The 19,842-nt window shown below is 40.2% G+C and overlaps 1 protein-coding gene across 2 annotated transcripts in view; it reads right to left on the bottom strand.

The window, feature by feature from the left end:
* LOC133118792 (NACHT, LRR and PYD domains-containing protein 12-like) overlaps window positions 1–19,842 on the bottom strand; it is a 202,856-nt gene that overhangs the window by 123,960 nt on the left and 59,054 nt on the right. The gene's annotated exons all lie outside the window — the stretch shown is intronic.

The following is a 19,842-nucleotide window of genomic DNA, read 5'->3' as shown; positions in this document are numbered from 1 at the left end:
ATACACATTTCTTACCCAGCAGACGAGATGTTCGATTTAATTTTTATATTCACTGCATTTGCATTCACTGGCTCCGTTTCCATGTGAGCAAAATGTGTTAGCTTAACATAAAGACTTGAAGCCTATAGGTGTCAGTAGCCTACCTCCTTCAAAGTGAAGAAATACACCTTCCAGCAACTCTGAAGCTGTCTTATTTACACAAGTTATCATGTGTATTTGAAATACATGTGCAGGAAAAAATATTTTTCAATGAGAGACGTTGTTTTCGGAGAAGTTCTACCTTTTAAAACTACCTTCCCTTCAGTAGGTGCACATCACTGTGTTCAACCAGCGGAAGATGGAAGAGGACACATGTGTGTTCAGTGGTTATAGTTCCAAGCATCTAACTTCTCCAAAAACAATGTCTCGTTTAAATTTTTTACCTGCACATGTATTTCAAATACACAAGACACCTCACGTAAATAAGGTTGCTGTAAAGTGTATTTCTTCAGAGCTACCAGTTAAACCAGTCAACTCATCAGTTAAACCACTACGCAACAGGGATGGCCTGTAGCATAGTGGCTAAGGTACATGACTGGGACCTGCAAGGTCAATGGTTCGATCCCTGATGTAGCCACAATAAGATCTGCACAGCCGTTGGGCCCTTGATCAAGGCCCTTAACCCTGCATTGCTCCAGGGGCGGATTATCTCCTGCTTAGTCTCATCAACTGTACGTTGCTCTTGATAAGAGCGTCTGCCAAATGTCATTAATGTAATGTAATGTAATCCTCTTACTGCAGCTCTAACACACAGCACATCTGAATATAAAACATCCACCTACACCTGAAAGGTGACAGTGACATTGAAGTGTAATTAAACAGTTGTGTCAATTTAAACCTATTTCATTACCTTTGATCACCTGTCAACTCTCCTCTGAAGTTGATTGGACGACCCATTGAATGATCACTCTTCATAGACAGATGGCTGGGTACAGGTGACCCTGCTCTTTCTACCTGGACCCTGTGAACAAAACATGGAGACAGAGCTTCCACTTAAACTCAATCAATCAACTTCTATTTGTATAACGCTTTTAACAAAGGGGCTTTTTCGCAAAGCAGCTTTACAGAGAACTGGCCCCCAAGAGTACACCTAGGGCAACAGTGGCAAGGAAAAACTCCCGGGTTAATAGGAAGAAACCTTAAGCAGAACCTGACTCAGTGGGGGAACCCATCTCTGAAAATGGTTGTGTGTGCCAAATGCCATTAATGTAATGTAATGTAATCCTCTTACTGCAACTCTAACTCACAGCACATCTGAATATAAAACATCCACCTACACCTGAAAGATGACAGTGACATTGAAGTGTAAATTAAACAGTTGCGTCAATTTAAACCTATTTCATTACCTTTGATCACCTGTCAACTCTCCTCTGAAGTTGATTGGACGACCCATTGAATGATCACTCTTCATAGACAGATGGCTGGGTACAGGTGACCCTGCTCTTTCTACCTGGACCCTGTGAACAAAACATGGAGACAGAGCTTCCAGTTAAACTCAATCAATCAACTTTTATTTGTATAACGCTTTTAACAAAGGGGCTTTGTCGCAAAGCAGCTTTACAGAGAACTGGCCCCCAAGAGTACACCTAGGGCAACAGTGGCAAGGAAAAACTCCCGGGCTAATAGGAAGAAACCTTAAGCAGAACCTGACTCAGTGGGGGAACCCATCTCTAAAAATGGTTGTGAATATAAGCAGATGAATTGTAGTACAAGACACGAAGACAGAGCTTCCAGTTAAACCAGTCAATTCATCAGATAAACCACAACGCATCAGGGACGGCCTGTAGCATAGTGGTTAAGGTACATGACTGGGACCTGTAAGGTTGATGGTTCGATCCCCGGTGTAGCCACAATAAGATCTGCACAGCCGTTGGGCCCTTGAACAAGGCCCTTGAACAAGGCCCTTGAACAAGGCCCTTAACCCTGCATTGCTCCAGGGGCGGATTAACTCCTGCTTAGTCTAATCAACTGTACGTTGCCCTTGATAAGAGCGTCTGCCCAATGCCATTAATGTAATGTAATGTAATGTAATCCTCTTACTGCAGCTCTAACGCACAGCACATCTGAATATAAAACATCCACCTACACCTGAAAGGTGACAGTGACATTGAAGTGTAATTAAACAGTTGTGTCAATTTAAACCTATTTCATTACCTTTGATCACCTGTCAACTCTCCTCTGAAGTTGATTGGACGACCCATTGAATGATCACTCTTCATAGACAGACGGCTGGGTACAGGTGACCCTGCTCTTTCTACCTGGACCCTGTGAACAAAACATGGAGACAGAGCTTCCAGTTAAACTCAATCAATCAACTTTTATTTGTATAACGCTTTTAACAAAGGGGCTTTGTCGCAAAGCAGCTTTACAGAGAACTGGCCCCCAAGAGTACACCTAGGGCAACAGTGGCAAGGAAAAACTCCCTGGCTAATAGGAAGAAACCTTGAGCAGAACCTGACTCAGTGGGGGAACCCATCTCTGAAAATGGTTGTGTGTGCCAAATGCCATTAATGTAATGTAATGTAATCCTCTTACTGCAACTCTAACTCACAGCACATCTGAATATAAAACATCCACCTACACCTGAAAGATGACAGTGACATTGAAGTGTAAATTAAACAGTTGTGTCAATTTAAACCTATTTCATTACCTTTGATCACCTGTCAACTCTCCTCTGAAGTTGATTGGACGACCCATTGAATGATCACTCTTCATAGACAGATGGCTGGGTACAGGTGACCCTGCTCTTTCTACCTGGACCCTGTGAACAAAACATGGAGACAGAGCTTCCAGTTAAACTCAATCAATCAACTTTTATTTGTATAACGCTTTTAACAAAGGGGCTTTGTCGCAAAGCAGCTTTACAGAGAACTGGCCCCCAAGAGTACACCTAGGGCAACAGTGGCAAGGAAAAACTCCCGGGTTAATAGGAAGAAACCTTAAGCAGAACCTGACTCAGTGGGGGAACCCATCTCTGAAAATGGTTGTGTGTGCCAAATGCCATTAATGTAATGTAATGTAATCCTCTTACTGCAACTCTAACTCACAGCACATCTGAATATAAAACATCCACCTACACCTGAAAGATGACAGTGACATTGAAGTGTAAATTAAACAGTTGTGTCAATTTAAACCTATTTCATTACCTTTGATCACCTGTCAACTCTCCTCTGAAGTTGATTGGACGACCCATTGAATGATCACTCTTCATAGACAGATGGCTGGGTACAGGTGACCCTGCTCTTTCTACCTGGACCCTGTGAACAAAACATGGAGACAGAGCTTCCAGTTAAACTCAATCAATCAACTTTTATTTGTATAACGCTTTTAACAAAGGGGCTTTGTCGCAAAGCAGCTTTACAGAGAACTGGCCCCCAAGAGTACACCTAGGGCAACAGTGGCAAGGAAAAACTCCCTGGCTAATAGGAAGAAACCTTGAGCAGAACCTGACTCAGTGGGGGAACCCATCTCTGAAAATGGTTGTGTGTGCCAAATGCCATTAATGTAATGTAATGTAATGTAATCCTCTTACTGCAACTCTAACTCACAGCACATCTGAATATAAAACATCCACCTACACCTGAAAGATGACAGTGACATTGAAGTGTAAATTAAACAGTTGCGTCAATTTAAACCTATTTCATTACCTTTGATCACCTGTCAACTCTCCTCTGAAGTTGATTGGACGACCCATTGAATGATCACTCTTCATAGACAGACGGCTGGGTACAGGTGACCCTGCTCTTTCTACCTGGACCCTGTGAACAAAACATGGAGACAGAGCTTCCAGTTAAACTCAATCAATCAACTTTTATTTGTATAACGCTTTTAACAAAGGGGCTTTGTCGCAAAGCAGCTTTACAGAGAACTGGCCCCCAAGAGTACACCTAGGGCAACAGTGGCAAGGAAAAACTCCCGGGCTAATAGGAAGAAACCTTAAGCAGAACCTGACTCAGTGGGGGAACCCATCTCTAAAAATGGTTGTGAATATAAGCAGATGAATTGTAGTACAAGACACGAAGACAGAGCTTCCAGTTAAACCAGTCAATTCATCAGATAAACCACAACGCATCAGGGACGGCCTGTAGCATAGTGGTTAAGGTACATGACTGGGACCTGCAAGGTTGATGGTTCGATCCCCGGTGTAGCCACAATAAGATCTGCACAGCCGTTGGGCCCTTGAACAAGGCCCTTGAACAAGGCCCTTGAACAAGGCCCTTAACCCTGCATTGCTCCAGGGGCGGATTAACTCCTGCTTAGTCTAATCAACTGTACGTTGCCCTTGATAAGAGCGTCTGCCCAATGCCATTAATGTAATGTAATGTAATGTAATCCTCTTACTGCAGCTCTAACGCACAGCACATCTGAATATAAAACATCCACCTACACCTGAAAGGTGACAGTGACATTGAAGTGTAATTAAACAGTTGTGTCAATTTAAACCTATTTCATTACCTTTGATCACCTGTCAACTCTCCTCTGAAGTTGATTGGACGACCCATTGAATGATCACTCTTCATAGACAGACGGCTGGGTACAGGTGACCCTGCTCTTTCTACCTGGACCCTGTGAACAAAACATGGAGACAGAGCTTCCAGTTAAACTCAATCAATCAACTTTTATTTGTATAACGCTTTTAACAAAGGGGCTTTGTCGCAAAGCAGCTTTACAGAGAACTGGCCCCCAAGAGTACACCTAGGGCAACAGTGGCAAGGAAAAACTCCCTGGCTAATAGGAAGAAACCTTGAGCAGAACCTGACTCAGTGGGGGAACCCATCTCTGAAAATGGTTGTGTGTGCCAAATGCCATTAATGTAATGTAATGTAATGTAATCCTCTTACTGCAACTCTAACTCACAGCACATCTGAATATAAAACATCCACCTACACCTGAAAGATGACAGTGACATTGAAGTGTAAATTAAACAGTTGTGTCAATTTAAACCTATTTCATTACCTTTGATCACCTGTCAACTCTCCTCTGAAGTTGATTGGACGACCCATTGAATGATCACTCTTCATAGACAGACGGCTGGGTACAGGTGACCCTGCTCTTTCTACCTGGACCCTGTGAACAAAACATGGAGACAGAGCTTCCAGTTAAACTCAATCAATCAACTTTTATTTGTATAACGCTTTTAACAAAGGGGCTTTGTCGCAAAGCAGCTTTACAGAGAACTGGCCCCCAAGAGTACACCTAGGGCAACAGTGGCAAGGAAAAACTCCCGGGCTAATAGGAAGAAACCTTAAGCAGAACCTGACTCAGTGGGGGAACCCATCTCTAAAAATGGTTGTGAATATAAGCAGATGAATTGTAGTACAAGACACGAAGACAGAGCTTCCAGTTAAACCAGTCAATTCATCAGATAAACCACAACGCATCAGGGACGGCCTGTAGCATAGTGGTTAAGGTACATGACTGGGACCTGTAAGGTTGATGGTTCGATCCCCGGTGTAGCCACAATAAGATCTGCACAGCCGTTGGGCCCTTGAACAAGGCCCTTGAACAAGGCCCTTGAACAAGGCCCTTAACTCTGCATTGCTCCAGGGGCGGATTAACTCCTGCTTAGTCTAATCAACTGTACGTTGCCCTTGATAAGAGCGTCTGCCCAATGCCATTAATGTAATGTAATGTAATGTAATCCTCTTACTGCAGCTCTAACGCACAGCACATCTGAATATAAAACATCCACCTACACCTGAAAGGTGACAGTGACATTGAAGTGTAATTAAACAGTTGTGTCAATTTAAACCTATTTCATTACCTTTGATCACCTGTCAACTCTCCTCTGAAGTTGATTGGACGACCCATTGAATGATCACTCTTCATAGACAGACAGCTGGGTACAGGTGACCCTGCTCTTTCTACCTGGACCCTGTGAACAAAACATGGAGACAGAGCTTCCAGTTAAACTCAATCAATCAACTTTTATTTGTATAACGCTTTTAACAAAGGGGCTTTGTCGCAAAGCAGCTTTACAGAGAACTGGCCCCCAAGAGTACACCTAGGGCAACAGTGGCAAGGAAAAACTCCCTGGCTAATAGGAAGAAACCTTGAGCAGAACCTGACTCAGTGGGGGAACCCATCTCTGAAAATGGTTGTGTGTGCCAAATGCCATTAATGTAATGTAATGTAATCCTCTTACTGCAACTCTAACTCACAGCACATCTGAATATAAAACATCCACCTACACCTGAAAGATGACAGTGACATTGAAGTGTAAATTAAACAGTTGCGTCAATTTAAACCTATTTCATTACCTTTGATCACCTGTCAACTCTCCTCTGAAGTTGATTGGACGACCCATTGAATGATCACTCTTCATAGACAGATGGCTGGGTACAGGTGACCCTGCTCTTTCTACCTGGACCCTGTGAACAAAACATGGAGACAGAGCTTCCAGTTAAACTCAATCAATCAACTTTTATTTGTATAACGCTTTTAACAAAGGGGCTTTGTCGCAAAGCAGCTTTACAGAGAACTGGCCCCCAAGAGTACACCTAGGGCAACAGTGGCAAGGAAAAACTCCCGGGCTAATAGGAAGAAACCTTAAGCAGAACCTGACTCAGTGGGGGAACCCATCTCTAAAAATGGTTGTGAATATAAGCAGATGAATTGTAGTACAAGACACGAAGACAGAGCTTCCAGTTAAACCAGTCAATTCATCAGATAAACCACAACGCATCAGGGACGACCTGTAGCATAGTGGTTAAGGTACATGACTGGGACCTGTAAGGTTGATGGTTCGATCCCCGGTGTAGCCACAATAAGATCTGCACAGCCGTTGGGCCCTTGAACAAGGCCCTTGAACAAGGCCCTTGAACAAGGCCCTTGAACAAGGCCCTTAACCCTGCATTGCTCCAGGGGCGGATTATCTCCTGCTTAGTCTAATCAACTGTACGTTGCCCTTGATAAGAGCGTCTGCCCAATGCCATTAATGTAATGGAATGTAATGTAATCCTCTTACTGCAGATCTAACGCACAGCACATCTGAATATAAAACATCCACCTACACCTGAAAGGTGACAGTGACACCGAAGTGTAAATTAAACAGTTGTGTCAATTTAAACCTATTTCATTACCTTTGATCACCTGTCAACTCTCCTCTGAAGTTGATTGGACGACCCACTGAATGATCACTAATTAAGTCAGATTAATCAAACACATGTAGACACAGTTGTTTTCGTATCGTGTGTATGTTCATAAATGCCAAACAATCACAAAAATACCATCACCTAAAATAACATAAAAGGAGCATGGAATTCCATTGCAGGCAATTTAAAGACAGAAGAAAAAACCTCGCTGAAGCAGAGACTGAAGTGCTGTTTCTGAAAGTACAAGTAAAAAACATTTTACAATGGGGGAAATAAGTATTGAACACATCAACATTTTGTCCAGTAAATGTATTTCCAATGAGCCTATTCAAGTGAAATTTGCACCAGACTTTGGTATTAACAAAAAATCTAAACATTAGTGTGTTAAACAGTTATGTGTAATAAAGTGGAATGAAACAGGAAAAAAGTATTGAACACACTAACAAAAATCAGTACACCACAGGAAAGGCAAGGAACCAGCTGAAACCCATAACTAATTCGGAGGCAACTTTACCTCCAATCTGTTAGTGTGTTCAATACTTTTTTCCTATGTCATTCCACTTTATTACACATAACTTTATTTACATATGGACTTCAATGTTTAGATTTTTTCTTTTTCTTTAGTTAATACCAAAGTCTGGTGCAAATTTCACTTGAATGGCCTCATTGGAAATACATTTACTGGACAAAATCTTGATGTGTTCAATACTTATTTCCCCCATTGTATTCAGTAGTGTAACAGTGGATTGTCGGAGCCGGGGAAGACTAAAGCCTGGCACGACATAGCTGTTGTTAACTGTCTGAAGTTCCATGCACTCTGTAACAGGTAAAGCCAAAATGGTTTGACATTAAACAGGAGGCAAAAAATACAAATGAAGCACATCAGCCACAGGGGAGGGTCAGAGTCGTGTACACTGAAGGAACACATTGGCCAGTGGGTGATACATTTTCCCTGTCCTTGCACAGAGCCACGTGGAGGTGTTTGGCCAGTCTGAACCGACTCACAAGTTTCAGCAAAACCGGTCTTTGGAGACACACTCTCTCTTAAGTGCGCCATGCGGCAAATCCTCTAATAAAGCAATGAATGTAAATGTAATGTAAAGAGAGGTCAGCCATAGCAATGAAGCCTAAGCTATGACTTCCACTGTACGCCCTATTTATAGCAAATTAATCATCGCCCATTTTCATTCAAATAATTTTGCCACTCTTTTTAAAATATGAATGAATGGAATATTAGAAGCAAAAAACAAGATTTACAACCATGTTTTTTCCATTCACACACATCAAATATAACTGTTAAGAGCACTCATGAAATCTGTTCACATCCTACTAACAAATGAACATACGAAAACTGTGATGAATCCCACATTGTTTGTGTCGATGCATTCACAAATAATTTACGATCAAATTTGTTAGGCTCACGTTTGATAAATGAGTTCCATTGATCCCAGTATCTTTATTGTTGCAATGCATGTACATTGTCTCCCAGCATTTAGCAATTGGCTATTGTAAAAATGTGTAGTCCTATAATCTACAAATTAAATTTACAGGATTTCACGGTATTATTTTTCACTTCTTCAGATTATGATTCCGCCAAATTAGGCTACAGCAGCAGGCCAAACACATTATTTAACAGCCATCCGATAAAATAACAAAATTTCATGCAGGTGTTCCACTGGCAACATGGTGTATTTTCACTGTTTTCATACAGGATATATTTCTACAGCACATGATCAGACAAAATTCACCAGCTCAGTGATGCGTCTGCCTAATTAATCTCACCAAACGCTGCAGGGTAGGTCGAGTTTGTTCAAATGAATGTGCCCGGTGGTAGGTTAGTTTCGGAGCGCAAGTTAGACTTTCATAGTTACTGACACAGACTAGTTCTGATCCTCATAGGCCAGTGGTCACCAACCCTGTTCCTGGACCTCTACCATCCTATAGGCCAGTGGTCACCAACCCTGTTCCTGGCGCTCAACCATCCTATAGGCCAGTGGTCACCAACCCTGTTCCTGGAGCTCTACCATCCAATAGGCCAGTGGTCACCAACCCTGTTCCTGGAGCTCTGCCATCCTATAGGCCAGTGGTCACCAACCCTGTTCCTGGAGCTTTACTATCCTATAGGCCAGGGCCATGCAGAGTGAGAAAAGGGCGATCCAACCTAGTAAAACAGTTTTATTACACCCAGTTATTGAACAGAATTAGGGTTGTGCTGATTCACGATAGATCGAGGGTTCTGCCATCTTTATGAGGGATCAGCGATGTCTAGCTACACCTAGCTACATTGGACAATTAATTGTTGAAATTTTGAATTTAAAGGCAAAGTTCAAAAATTTTAAATTGAAAAAATTTACAATCATGCAATGAGGAAAAAGCGGTGGTCTTGCGTAGGGATCCGTTGGATTTAAATTGTATAATTTTTAATAACAAAAAAGTCTTTATGTTTTTATGATAATTTTTCCATAACACATATCCATAACACAGACGCAACATAGCGAAACCAAACTCAGTTGGCGAGCCCGTTGCCATTGTAGTAGACCTGCGAAATGGCATTGAGATTGGTTTTGAAACATTGATGTTCAAAATTTGATATTTTGAATGGAAGTGCCAACCAATAGTTATGTTAATGATAAAAGCAACAATGTCATCATAGAGATGACAAATATGTAATCTGCTTTTAAATTAACCTCACTTTACTGTCACCAACATAAATGAAAATAGATGTTTCGTGATTTACTTGTTAGGGCTTCAATGAGTCAGGTGAGTATAATTCCAGGGCTGAACTGTTTTTCTGAAGTAACCCCATGCCTTCTAAAGTATCCAACTGCTGTGGCTGTTCTGTTTCCACCAAGAAGGAGAAGGCTACAAAAACTCCCTCAATGTTTGAAACAACCTATTTCCAGAAACATTATTAGAAAATGTAAGATAAATGGAACAGTTGAAGTCTTAGCCCTTCACAGGACAACAAAACAGCATGCCATACATGCAAGGAGGCTGAAGAATATGTCTGAGCTAGAGGTGTTCTGCCAGAAAGAATGGGGAAAAATTCCAAAAACAAGAATTGAAAGACTCTTACCTGGCTGCTGGAAGAATTTAGAAGTGGTTCTAGTAGTAACTGACAGGCCTCCAAAACTTTTGCACAGGGCCTTTTTCCTTTTTTTATTATTTTGAAAATTTTGATTAAAAGTAATCTTGCTTCAAAAGCCAAGTTTGGCCGGCTCAGTGGAGCAGCATGATTGGTACCAGAGGGAGGGACTTGGCAGGGTTAGTAGATCGCCGCATAATTAATACCTCGGGCGCCTCGGAGTCACGGTCACGAGCATGAGACAAGACGGCTTGAAGAAGGCGGGTCGCTCTCCTTCGGGCCGCCGAGGGACGGGGTATGAGCGGTGTATCTAAAATACTAACTCTAATTGGATTAGACGGGGTACAATTGGCTACTAAATTGGAAGAAAAAGGGAAAAATCTGAAAAAAAAAAGAAAGTAATCTTGCTTTTGCTTGTGTAATGTTTAACATTGTAACATTTAGAGGTCAGGTTTGCTTCTGTTCACAATATTTTCAATTGTAAAAGGCTTTTTGACCAGGGGTGCCCACATTTTCAACTATGCATCTCTGAGAGGCTGGCAGTGTTGATGAAATGTGACATCAGCACAGAAACCTCCCAACAGAGGTTTGGGCCATTGATGAATCTCCAATAAATACGACCACAGTGACAAGTACAGGTGAATGGATTTACCTGCACAGAGAGCCAGTTTTAAAGGTACAGGTGAAGGGGTTCTGCACTCCTGTTTAAGTAAACCAAGGTGAACTGAAATTCAGGCTCCTGCAAATCTTCATCACTGCACCCACCGCCCACACCCTACAGTGGGCTCCAGAATTATTGGCGAAAAAAGGCTGCATATAATACACAGCATGGATAATGATCTATATGTTATGTTCAAACATATGGGAAAACTATATACTTTTATACCCTCACTTCTGTTTCACCAGAGTATTAAAATGAGGTAACAAGCGTGCAATATCCCTTTGTCAAGCATCAGCAAGGGAAAAGCGGTAATTGACCCTTGAGAAAAGTATGTTAATGAAATTATATTAAAAGTATACTTTTTAAAGGATAGTATTATTTTTGTTTACTTTTGGCATACTTTCAAGACTTAAACTTAGAAAATAGTTTACTTATATAACATATTTGTATCCTTTTTTTATTTCTTGCATCACACCAGGTACTTTAAAGTATTCAAAACTATATTTATAAATATTTTAGTAAGTTTACTTAAAAGAAAGTATACTAAGTGTTCTGAAGTCTACTTGCAAGTAGTTCAGTAAGTATACTTAAATTAAAGTGAACTACCCAGATACTTTGTAGTATTCAAAATTATACTTGTAGTTAACTATAAAGCAGCGCTTCTCAACTCCAGTCCTCAGGACCCACTTGCCAGAACGTTTTTGATGTAACCAGGAACACACACACACATCTGATTTAACTAATCAAGGGCATTTTTTAGTGACTTGATTGGTTCAGTCATTAAATCAGGTGTGTAAGTTCCTGGTTGCAACAAAAACCTTCTGGCAAGTGGGTCCCAAGGACTGGAGTTCAGAAACACTGCTTTAAAGTAAATCAAATATACTGAAAAATGGGCCAATTTAGGCACGGATGGTGCAGTGGGTAGCACTGCCGCCTCACAGCAAGGAGGTCCTGGGTTCGAATCCCCGTCGGCCGGGGCCTCTCTGTGCGGAGTTTGCATGTTCTCCCCGTGTCTGCGTGGGTTTCCTCCGGGTACTCCGGTTTCCTCCCACAGTCCAAAGACATGCATGTTAGGCTGATTGGAGAGTCTAAATTGCCCGTAGGTATGAGTGTGTGAGTGAATGGTGTGTGTGCCCTGCGATGGACTGGCGACCTGTCCAGGGTGTGTTCCTGCCTTTCGCCCAATGTATGCTGGGATAGGCTCCAGCCCCCCTGCGACCCTGTTCAAGATAAGCAGGTTCAGATAATGGATGGATGGATGGATGGGCCAATTTAGTCTGCTTAGTACAAAAACAAGTATAGAACAATTAAACTAGGAGTACAGTTAACGTTTTCTCCAAAAAAGTGTACTTGAAAATATACTATTTTTCGGAAGGGATAAGTTCAGTGGAGGCTGGTATAACCGGGCTAACAGGGCCCTCCCTATCTTTTGAAGAAAAAAAAACGGGGAAATACGTTTTTTAAATTTTATTTATTATCCTTGTGTAGGTCTCGTTTGTCGTCTTATTTCATGTAAGTTTTTTTACAAACACTTTGACGCTAATCTCACAAGTTTGTGCTCAATTTTCAAAACCTTTGACACAACACTCAAACTGGTAAGCATTTGTAACACAACCTGTTTGCCTGTTCAAAACATGCATTGTTCCTTCATATCTTTGAAGAAATCTTGCACTTCCACACTATTGTTTAAAGTAACTAATTTATTGTGAAATACAATTGGAAAATTTGTTGAATCACCTACACAAAAGATACCTATAGCTTCACTGTTTAGCTGTTTTTACACTACTTTAATATTGCAGTTAGAATACATGATACAAAATTGTTATTTTTGTGGTTCTAAATAAAGGGAATAGTGGAAGTAGAAGAAGAGAGTGGAATCATTTAACAAAATCAGAATACTGTAAAATATATAATTACAACATACTGTGGATTTGTTTCACAGTTTTTGTTGCAATTGCAAACAAGCATTTTTTGATAGTTACTTTTTTAGAACTTTTCACACAGTACAAGAGCACTTTATGCGGACCAAACTGAAAGATTTTTTTCATTGCTTTTACAAAAATAGGCTGAACCACCAAAAACTATACATTTCTACGGTCCAATTTCACAGAAAATAGTGCATCTACTGTAATGCCACTGGCTGTTAGTGTTTTTTAGATCATTGTTCCATGACTGACCCTTTGAGACATGTTTGTAGTGGTTTGGTTTTGATGCATTTTTGTAATTAAATGAACTGCCAAGCTGCACGCTGCGATAAAGATTTATAAGAAGAGTTTTTAAAAAGTTCATTTTTAGCAGATGGACACAATTCATACTCTACCACTCAATTCATACTCTACCACTACTCCATTACTCCTACCACTGTGAAAAATCATCAGTCATTGACCACCAGCTCAAACTTACAAACTGGGGGGTTTCAATCATAATGGTGGTAAAATTGATCCTGTTCCAAATAATTGGTGTCAATTCATCTATTTATCCTAAGACATACATGATCTACATATGGATGTTGTTATAAGTAATCCGTTTCCATAAAACTATGCTTTATGAGTAATGTTGCACTGATTTTGAGTAGATACGTTGGTAGTTAGATGCGTTGTAATGAATTTTTAAAAATGTATTTTCAAATGTAATGTGTGAATTTCCTTTTGAAATGGTAATACTTTGAATGTTAAGTTGTGACATTGTGAACAAGTGATCTGGTTCAGCGAACAAATTATTTTTGGTTCACGTATATTGTATCCAATCAATTGAAAAAAGTGTTTCGAGTTTTGAAAAATTATGTGCATTTTGATTATCCGCTTTGAGTTTTGTGTCTACAGTTTTGAAAAATGACCGCAAGGTTCTGAAATTAGTTTCAAAGTGATAGCAAAAAACTGTAACTGAAGCAGTTTAGTTAGAATTTTGATTAAACCTTGCCGTTTACTGCAGTTGCACACCAGGGACCGGGGTTCAATTCCCGGTCTGGCCAAAAGCCAAGTTTGGCCGGCTCACGTGGAGCAGCATAATTGGCTCGCTTCTCCAGAGGGAGGGACTTGGCAGGGTTAGTAGATTGCTGCGCAATAAGCACCTCGAGCGCCTCGGAATCACAGTCACGGGCATGAGACGAGATGGATTGAAGAAGGCGTGTCGTTCTCCTTCAGGCCGCTGAGGGACGGGGTGTGGGCGGTGTATCTAATACTAGCTCTAATTGAATCAGACGGGGTACAACTGGCTACCAAATTGGGAGAAAAAGGGAAATATCTGTAAATAAATAAAAAAATAAAAAAATATATAAATAATTTTGATTAAACCAAGAACAATAGCACCATCTAATGGTCATAAGAAAAACAGTGTATGACCAATATCTTATCTACTTGTTCTTAGCCCCCGGTCAGCATATTACAGTGTCAGGTGTGTGACGTGCTTTACATATAGTGACAGGATTTGTCCAAATGGGCTACATTTAGTCTGAAGCTTTGTGTGAGACATGCCCCTTCAATTTGTTATCCATTGGAGGTGTGTGAATAGTGCTGAATTAATGAGATGGCGGGCAGAAATATGAACAAATATGTACTTCACTAATCATCTGTTTTTTTAAGATGTCTTTGGAGGAAAACACAGAACAAAGAGATTGAAGACCAAACCATGTGCAGCTTCGGCAACAGGACAAACAACAAAATCGTAGGTTTTGTGATTCTTGGTTTGAATAAGCGGACTGGCTAGCTAAGAGCGAGAGTGGCTAAGAAGAAGCTTTTCTGCTTCTCGTTGTTGGCTTTTAGGAGTAGACACGGCATGGCATTACAGATTTTAAACATTTATCGGAGAACATTTGCAAGCATGATTTGGAAGCTGATATTGGAAATAGCATCAAGCTGTCAATGCTGGGTAAAGCTACCATAGCATGTCAGCTTGATGGAGGTAGCTAATCATAACTCCGTACAGAGACATGATGAACTGAAGATCACTCACTGTCTGAATTGTGGGTTGTCACAAGCTTTGTGATGGCTAGGATGAAATGACCACATCATTACACAATGCTGGATTGTGAGCTATTGATAGGTTTAAGACTTTTAGTTTTCAGCCCCCCATCCAGTATCACCACCAGCCTCCACTGCATAGGTTGGCATCTCCATAGCAACAAACTCAAACACTATTTACCATCAATGGAACAATTCATTCAACTAAGTACCAGGAAATCTTATCAGAAAATCTGGTGCCTGAGACTTGGCCGTAGGTAGATTTCCCAGTGGGACAATGACTCCAAACATACATACAAATCCACACAGAAATGGTTAAGTAAAAATAGCATCCATGTTCTGCAATGGCCATCTCAGTCTCCAGACTTAAAACATGTGGTCTGGGGTCCATACGGCAAACCCAAGATTATCAAGGATTCTGAAAGGTTCTGCCTGGAGGAATGGTCAAAAATTCCTCCAAATGTCATCTCTAACCATATCACAAATCATGGAAAAGTAATGGTCATGTTTGCCAGGGGCGTTTGCACGAAGTATTAAACCAGGAGTGGCAATAATCGTGGAACCTGTTTTTTGGAGAAATATTAGAAAAATGTAATACTTCAGTTGATTCCATTGAATCATTAATAAAGCACAATACACGTTGGAAAAAAGTTTGTCAATAACTATTATTTTTAGTACATATTTAGCAAGGAACTCACTCATTTAGTGTTGTGATCAGGGGGACTGACTCGCCACCCCCTGGTGTTAGTTTGAACCTGTTTAATTACCTTTGATCCCCTGTGACCTCTCGTCTGAGCTTGAGTGGTGGTTCCATTGAGGGATCACCTACAGATGACCCTGCTCTTTCTCCCTGGACCCTGTGAACAAAACATGGAGACAGAGCTTCCAGTTAAACTAGTAGGGGAAAATTCACAGAACGAAAGATCTCCCTCCTAAAAGCATGATAACCAATCACAAGACTCATCCTCTGACTGCAGCTCTAACTCACAGCACATTAAATATCTGAGTTGTGCATTTATACCTCTTTCTGTCAGTGCTGAGGGTTCCACCTTTGCGCTCTGGCTCCTCTGAGAGACTCATTTTTTAAACAGCGCCCCCTATCTCAGGAGACTGGAACACGTCAGACCAGACTAGACCACATGTGGGATCTGACCAAAATCAGCCAACCTGTAAACACACAAAATGAGAACACACTGAACACACATATAGACACACTAATACAAACAGACAAGCACATACACAATATAGCACAGTGTTGACAGGAAGCAGTCTGGAATTTAAATGGTCCATAAACCTATACTCCACATCCATCCATCCATGATCTAATACACTCACTTCTGGTCAGGGTCATGGGGGTGCAGGGGCCTATCCCAGCATGCACTGGGTGAGAGGCAGGAAAACACCCTGGACAGGTTGCAAATCCATCACAGAGCAATGTACTATACAGTCACCTCAGTTATGTGGGACCATTGATAATGCTGAAGTGTTTCTTTATAATAGAAACATATAAAAATAATGCCAGTGCTCAGCTATACATTGACTGTCCGACATGCAGAATGTATTTTATTAATGATTCAATGGACGCAACCAAAATTACACATTTCTCAGATCATACATTTATTGGAGACATTAGGCATCAGAATTATTGCCCCCCGTTTTCAGGATGTTATACACCCTCCCCTTGCAAGGATAACAGGGTCTTTTTCTGTAATGTCTTATAAGACTGGAGAACACATGGGGAGGGATCTTAGACCCTTCCTCCATCCACAATCTTTCCAGATCTTTGATATTTTCATGTGTGATTACCCAGGTTTTTAGGTAAAATGTCCAGGTACTTGGGTAGAGTTCATAATGCTATTGCTATTAACAAAGGCCCCAGGACCAGTGTGGGAGCAAAACAGTCCCAATACATTAACGATCCATTATCGTATCTACCCCAGGTATGATGCTCTTTACAGTATATTAATTCTTAAATCAACACCAAACCTATGCCCAGCCAAAGAGCTCTAATGTCATCCCATCTGACCACAGTAGACAAGGCCATTATAGCTTTTTTCATTGCTCCCAATAAAGCCATTCATACTGAATCAATTCCAAATAGTCTTTTGGCATGGAGGCAATGTCTAATAGCAGAAACAATGAAATTCTTGATTGTAGCAATTAATTGTACATTTGGAAACTTGGTGACCTGAAGATGGAACCAAGTTGTGTACTTCTCTAACTCTGGTTTCTTGCTCACTGTCCCATCTACCTACCTGTGGATGTGGATGAGAAACACTAGCCCCCTCTACTGGTGCATAGCATACACTAGCCCCCTCTACTGGTGCATAACGTACACTATTCCTATAAATTCTTAATTCCCTCACAGCAGTAAATGAAATATATCATATATACATATATACATCAAGTGAATACTTGATTAATGTTTGACCGATGGCCTGATTTTTGAAGGACACCAACCATTTGTTTGTTTTAATTTGAGAGTTTGTTTCCATGGACTTGGGTAAAATTAATTTTAAAAACATTTTTATACCCCAGTGAAACAGGAAGCCATGGAAGGCCACAACACAGTTCCGTATGACTGAGATTAACTTCATCTCAAGTCAACATGGTGGTGTTGATTTCACTTCAGATTTTCTTCATTAGAACCTAATGGGGTCAACTGCAGATTAGTCCATAATTACATCACATTAATCACGGTCATAAGTAGGCACAAAAGTAAAAATGTTCCTAATAAAGTGCTCTGTGAGTGGATATATTTTTAAGACACTAAGTAGTGCATATGACAATAAAAAGATGTGTGCCCTGAATGGGGTTCATAGCAGTATTATATGCTATTGGTATTGAGTCATTATTACTTTTCCATTAACAGAAGAGAATTCTATTTTTTCAATTACAATATATAATAAAATATTAAGAAGCACATGTCAACAAAAAGGTGTGCCCTTTCTGGGAATTTGGGAGTATTGGTATAATGTTTCTATATTGGTTTTAAGTTTGTGGGTCATGTGACTTTGAAGAAATTAAAAAATCTCTCACTTTTCAATCAATATATTTATCAAAGATAAAGTAGCACATATTAACAATAAAAAGACATGTGTCCCATATTGGTAGGTTATTGTTTTCCAGGAAATAAAAGAAATCAAATTTCTCCACTACAATATTTATGAAACCTGAAGAAGCACATGTTGACAACAGGAAAACCTCCGCCGTATGTGGGAATGATAGCAGAATTCTCCCCTATTGGTTTTGAGTCATTGTCTGAGTGACGTGGAAGCGACTGAAAAAGATCTATTATTTTTCCAATCAAATAAATATTTAAGTGTAAAAAAAAGTGTATTAAGTAGCAACAACACCTCATAACACACTTGTTCTGGAATTTGTTACCATCGTAATTACGAAGCTATCGAAGATATTTTCCCCTAATATGTGAGACGAAAGATCAAACAATGCGTTGTGCTGTGAAATAGGCATTTTGAGTAATGTGGCGTGTTTTGTGGACCGAATCGAATAGAAGACCGCACCGTTCAACATTTGGCTACCGATACAAAATGACATTCACTTCAATTAAATCCACGGATGTTATCATTTGCTGAAATTAAATCATCAAACCAATACGTAGGCAAGGCTACTGAATTTACGCCGCAGTTATTTGAAAAATTGAAAAAGAATTCCCGTTTGTGTAAAAACGTAGCATAGCCTGGCCGTAGCAGGCCGTGACTTACGTAATATATCCAACGATCCAAAATAGAAATAAAACATCAAATATATTGAAAAAAACGTTAGAAATGTTTTTTTTAATTACACACAGGCTACTTACTCCGTACTTGTATTTAATTTTATTTCTTCTTTTACCGCCTGTTCTTTGTCCTCTGCGTTCAAAATGACGATGAGCTTGAAATACTTTCAGTTTCTCTTTTGCCCCCCCCCCCCACTGGCTCAAGGAGGCTTTGCTACTTTTTATTGGCTGAATCATTTATTGTGTTTATTATTCAGAAGAGAACATTTTAACATACAGGTTACATGTATTTGGTATTCTTAACAACTCGAGAATTATAACCTTTTGATGTTGGGACTTAAAGTAGGGCAGATCGCAGATGGTTGTCACCCGGGTTGGTTGTCACACTGCTTATATCTCGCTCCCTAGAAGGCGCTGTACAAAGATTTTGGTATGAAAATGTTCAGTTTTGGGGTTTACCCAAATGGCCATTTAATGAATAAGCCACACATCATTGGGTTTAATGGAATTTAAAAGTTAAATTACAACTCATTGATGTTTTTATTCTGTACTTCTAAGCTATTTAATTAAACAATTATCAACATTGAAAACTGTGAAGGGAGGGGTTTCTTTAGTTATGCTACAACATGTGGTCACTATTCTACAATTCTAGCAGAAGTGCACTTTTGGGTTGTCACATTTACTTTGTTATTTTTCATGTCAATTCTATAGCCTAAAAGAAATGTCTATCCCTGCACATTTTAAATGTTATCTAGTTATGTGCATCAAAGACATGTGCTTTTTACCTAAGCAGTAGCTGACCTCATTGACGCTTTTGCTATGAAAGGTTGGTGATAAAACTGTTTAATTTAAGCAGTCAATGTATTCTAAATAAACATTTTTGTAATAGATATGCCACATTTCACAGTACAATATTTTTTTTTTTACTGAAAACTGTTTTATGGGGGGGGGGTTATTTGTAAAGGGCATTTTTTATATTTTGGTTGGGTCTGAGGGGCACAAATGTAAATATCTTTTGAAAATGTGAGTTGGGGTGGCAATCAGAGAGGTGTTTGGGTGGGACCATTGTGGGCCCAGGGCTGATGATGTCCCATGGTATTATAGGCTGTTCTATTCTTGAGGGCGCATAGAGAGGAGGGCACAGTCGAGAGGCTAAATACCATCTAGTTTTTTAGATTGGAACAAAACAGCTAAATGAACACAACAAAAAAAGTGCTACGTCTATGATGTTCAGGTGTTGTTACTCAACTTCTTGTTGGGAAAGG

The sequence above is a fragment of the Conger conger genome, chromosome 19 (assembly GCF_963514075.1).
Source record: "Conger conger chromosome 19, fConCon1.1, whole genome shotgun sequence".
NCBI classification, from domain to species: domain Eukaryota; kingdom Metazoa; phylum Chordata; class Actinopteri; order Anguilliformes; family Congridae; genus Conger; species Conger conger.
This window is presented reverse-complemented; position numbering and strand designations above follow the sequence as displayed.